General features: G+C 40.5%; 1 long non-coding RNA gene across 1 annotated transcript; it reads left to right on the top strand.

Annotated features, from left to right (window-relative positions):
* Positions 1–1,287: 1,287 nt before the first annotated feature.
* Positions 1,288–4,289, top strand: LOC120725305. The gene is made up of 3 exons (XR_005694086.1): positions 1,288–1,467; positions 3,078–3,082; positions 4,277–4,289. It is a non-coding gene; the product is annotated as an uncharacterized LOC120725305 (long non-coding RNA).
* The last annotated feature ends 928 nt before the right edge of the window (positions 4,290–5,217 follow it).

Here is a 5,217-nt window from a genome sequence, read left to right on the forward strand (position 1 = left end):
CCTTGGCTATGGCTACGACAGAAAAAGTGTCTTTATGTGAGTTAGTGTGCGTGCTCGTGTGTGTTGGGACTTCTTTGCAGTGTGCGTCTGTGTGTGCGTGGATATGATAAGTATGATGGGGTTATGTTAGAATCAGTTCCTCTGCTCCACTGAGGCTGAGACAGAAGGGCAGGATGCGGCAGAGAAACAAAACCAAGCGTGACTTTGTGTGTGTGTGCGCCGGCGTGTGTGTGTGCATGTGTGGGAATACAAGCTGCCTGTATTTACATGGCAAAAGTTCATTTCTATCCTTTGAAGTGGGGAGTATCAGTGTCTTAAGAAAACACACAGAGGAAAGGCCAGTTGGCTGGGTGTGCGTTTGTGTGTGAGAGGGAGAGGAAAGAGAAAAACAGAAAGAGAAAAAGGAGAAACCATTAATAACTTCTTTATCACAGAGGTCTCTCTTTGCCTTCATCTTCTCCTCATCCTCCCGTCATCCCTCTTCTGCTCCCTAATCTCACCGTCAGCATTTCTTTCACTACTTGTCTCATAGCAGCAGAATGATGGGGCTTGGTGACTCCAGCCATCATAAATATGACAGCGGGCATCTTCATTAATGTGAAACTAGCACCTCCCATCTTCCAGTGCATGTCTATGTGTATCTGAGTAAGCCTCGGTAGGGATGTATGCGTTTCCCCTGTCCTCACCCTTATCTTCGCTATATACAAAAAGGTCTCGTCTCTTCAGAGAGGGGAAAAGATTATGCACACAGAAAACTGTCGGAGAGACAACATCAGACTATGATAGATGTTAGCTGGGGTGAGAAAGAGAGGTCACCATATCAGAGGCATGAAAATAATATCTCATTCACCCTCAGCTGTTGCTTGTGTTTTGTGTTAGGAAATGTTAGTATGAAAAATTAAGATGGTAAACATAATGTCTGATGACAATCAACCTTGACTTGGAGCATGTTAGCATGCTATTCAATGTATGAAAGATGGATGTGGCCGCCGTGATACTGAGTGTTGGTTAGTGAAGTCCCGTCTAAGAAACCTTGACTTGAGCATTTTGATCAGCTCATCAGGAAAGTGTTTACTGGCCTCATAGATCAACTGTGATGAGGGGTTGCTTTGTGCCAGACTTCTATCCGGCCTTTAAGTCTGACGTCATTAGCCGTGCCTGGGCCCAAACTCCGCTGCAGGTCCCTAAGTCACACGATCACCGCGGCATCACTGAGAGTTAAAAACTGTCTAAATTCTTGAATCTGTAATAAAATGATCAGCGTTGCTGCTTTACCAGGTGTAACAATTAAGTTTAACATCCAGGCATCCATGAAAACAGGATTTATTAAATTTAAAGTTAGAAGTTAGCGGGGAGTTAGCTCGCTAGTTTCCATCTAAATATAAATTACCATGTTCTGAATGAGAGATTCTGAAACAAATTAACACGTACAGCTCTGGTATCACTTCCAATATAAATGAAGACAGGGTTACTGAAGTTGGGCTAGCTGGTATATAATGATGTGCTGCGTGATCGCTAGCTACACAACTATGTTAGCATAGCATAAACACAGTGAAGCTGGAGGATGAACGCTAACTTTTTCCACTCGATAAAAGTTAACGTGAGGGTTCCCGATGGTTAGGGACAAATGTAATCACATGGCAGGATGCTGTAAACGGACCAAACTTCAGTCAGGAGAACAACTGAGATAATCCATCCACAATACGAGGTTAGTCATTCATACACTGCTGCATGGGCTGGGCTGTAGTTACATCGTAAGGGTTTAAAAACTGAGCTTTAAAAGGATTCGCGGTAATAAAAACCGAGAGAGGCCGACACTGATCACTGACTGTTTTTAGGGGCTTGTTGAGATTAAATAGAACAAGATACAAAGAATTAAAACATGTTAAATACACAAAAGCCTTTATTAAACGCAGAGTAGTTTGGGCCCAGAAGCAGGATTCATCACTTCATCACTAAAAGACCGGATACAGTCTGACTTCTTTTTCAGTCAGATGCGTTTCCCCCTGCTGGTCATTAGAAAAAACACATATAAAGTATCCCACGGCTAAGTGTATCTTTCATATGCAGTCAATAATGCTGAAATGCATTTTTCTTTTGACATTTTCTCCCCACATGTTTAAACACATTTCCAGAAACTCTAAACCCAAACTGAAAAGATTTAACCGCTTTGTAAAAACTCCACAGAAGTCTTGTAAAAAGAAACATGGCACCAAAAGCCATGTTCTGTCTTCTCAACACTCTCCTCCTTCCACCAAAACAACACAGAGTTTTCTTACAGGCGTTGATTTGATCTGCGGTATCAGTGGAGCTGTGCTTAGACTTCAGCAGTTTCGAGTCATATTTCTGATGCATCGGCGTCACGTTTTCAGAATTGTGCTCGATTCTTTGCGTCTACAACTCTCAGAAGCACCGCTGCCTGCACTACACAGCCATTAGCATTGTTTCACACTATCACTGGTGCGACCGTCTGTGCTCCATCTCAGGTTTTGTGTCACACTACATTACTGCAGTTTCTACCTACAGTTTCTTGCTTTTCATCAAATACAGCCCATCCAAGCAAAGACCCCTCAGCCTTTACCCTGTGAGCTTCACGTCATCCAAAAAGATCGCCCGTAAAAAGTTTGACAGGCAGCATTAGAGAGACCTCGGACAATGACGGCGCAAGATTACTTTTACATACCATTTGTCCATTAATAGGAATAAAGGCACGCCCGTACAACAACACACTCTCAACACGTGTGCACAGGTTTCACTAACTTTATGACGTCTTGTAATATTTTTTATTGGAAGCGAGAGGGGAACGGAGAAAGATAGGAAGAGTGAGACAGACAGATGGAGACAGAGAAGTGGGGAGGTCGCTCCATGAGCCAGTATCTGCAGATAAAATAATCTGGTTATTCTCAGCAGCACCAGGAGGAGACATGCCTTGTACGTGGCGTGGCCCTGTGAGCGCGCGATTAAATGTGTCTATGTGTTAATTACATCTACAGGGAACAGATACTTTACATGAACTCCAACTACTTGAAAAGCTGAAGCGAAACGGTGGGTGTGTTCACTTTGGGGCAAAGACACAGAGAGTGTCCTTTAATAACTGGTTCTTTTTGATGTAATCATTAAGCCGTGATCGTAAGCATATAAATGTTATTTACTGCTTGTTTGTGTCCTGTACTTTACAACTTTTTAAATGCTATTACTTTTTATCACAGTTTCTTCACATACACGGGAAAATGTGATGTCGTGAACTTTTTCCTAAGATTCTTTGTCTAAACTCAGCAAAATAAGGAGCACCACATATTTTACGATTTTACCAAATACAATATGCTCGGTGCCTTCTAATTTTCTCTGTATGGCAAAAATCTAGAAACAGAAACTCTCCGATTCATATTCTTTTAGTGTTGAGGCCAGAAGTTGGTAAACCTCTTGCAGGCCTGGACGAAGATCACTGTACCTCAAATGTTTATGGAAAACAAGACTGAAGTATTGAGTGGATTACACTGGTTGATGAAAGTAATGTCAACTCCATTTTTACTGTAAATGTTTTTTGGTTTTTATGATGGCCAAGTATTTTTGAACATTTTTGTGGAATCATAAAAAACACAAAGTCTGTGCTGTTTTTCCATCCCACGAAAGAATCACTATTTTTCTTGGTTTTCACTGATTATGTATGTAATTTATCTCAAAGAACTTTTCTACTTAAAATAGTACTACTGCACAGTGAGGAAGTATTTGGCTCCCTTCCTGATTTCTTAGTTTTTTAAATATTTTCTATTTAGGTCCTCAGTCATTCAAGTCATTGATATCTGAGGAGCTTGGAACGAAAAGCAGCTAAGACCAATAAGAGATACATAATGGATGACAGCAGGTCCTCGATGGGACAAGAATCAGCTGTCCATCTGCATCTAAAGGATAAAGGTCGCTCTTTCGAGGATACCAATGTTCACAGAGAGAAGACAGACGGTTTGAAAGAGGAGTGAAAGAAGCCATCTATGTCCACCACATCTTGGACATAGTGGTCATCATGGTCATCGCAAGATGACCACATCTTGCGTCAGCTGATCTCAACAGGTCACATGACAGAGCGAGGCAAGATCTCACAATAGTTTCACCCTTAAACTCTACTGATGATGACCAGTGATGGGAATAACGGCGTTACAAGTAACGGCGTTACTAACGGCGTGTAGTTAATGTGTTGTCTTGTGTAGTTAGTGTGTAGTGTTGTGGATAGTTTTGTGTTGTGTGTCAGAACAATGAGGCGACTGCTGTCTCCAAGTAGAAACAGGAGTGATACACCTGCTGCTGTCAGACCTGCAGGTATCAGGCTGTGATGTTCTTCTTTATAGTGGACAGAAATATTTGGAGTAGCACAAATAATTTGTGTGGCATCTTATTGAAGAACAGCTGATTGTTCTGTAAATAGTTTGAAATGGTTATTTTTCAAAAAGGGTAAAAAGTAAATGGATGCAAATAACTTTGGTTGCAAAACTTGTGCATTTGATTTTAAAATTGACAACTGCATTTAAAATTATGAAAGTTATGAAATATGATTCAATAAACATGTTTGTGGTTGTTACAGTAAAAATATAACTTTTTCTACTCGGATTTTATGTTTTCTGTCTGATTTTAGATCAATTGTGTTAATACAGTCTGTCAAAATGAAAACATGACTGTAAATTCAGACACGTGAGGTTGTGCTGAAAAGGATGATACCAAACAAGGCAAAGTAAATAGTTTTAAAGGTGAAATGTGGAGGAAACATCAAAAGTAGTAAAAAATGGCCAATTATACCCTGGACCCCAGAGGGAATAAACAATTGTTGTTTTTTTTCGTTTTTTTTTTTTAAGTAACACAATAGTTTCAAGTAATTAATTACTTTTAGAATCTTGTAACACAGTTACTAACTCAGTTACTTTTTTGAAGTAGTAGCTATAATTAATTACTTTTTCAAAGTAACTTGCCCAACACTGCTGATGACCCACACCATTTCTCACACCTTGGCTCATGTGATGAGGCAAATGATCAATAGTGGGTCAACGACCCTCTTAACTCCCCACAGGGCTTAAAATCTGGGCCCACGTGGCAACGAGTCTCTCATATTGCTGTGCAGGAATTTTGGCCCACTCTTCTTTGCAGAATTGTTTTAATTCAGCCACACTGGACAGTTTTCCAGAATGACCAGCTTGTTTAAATTCATACCAAAGCATCACAGTCGGATTT

This window comes from Simochromis diagramma, unplaced genomic scaffold (assembly GCF_900408965.1).
Source record: "Simochromis diagramma unplaced genomic scaffold, fSimDia1.1 OVJJ01000802.1, whole genome shotgun sequence".
NCBI lineage: Eukaryota > Metazoa > Chordata > Actinopteri > Cichliformes > Cichlidae > Simochromis > Simochromis diagramma.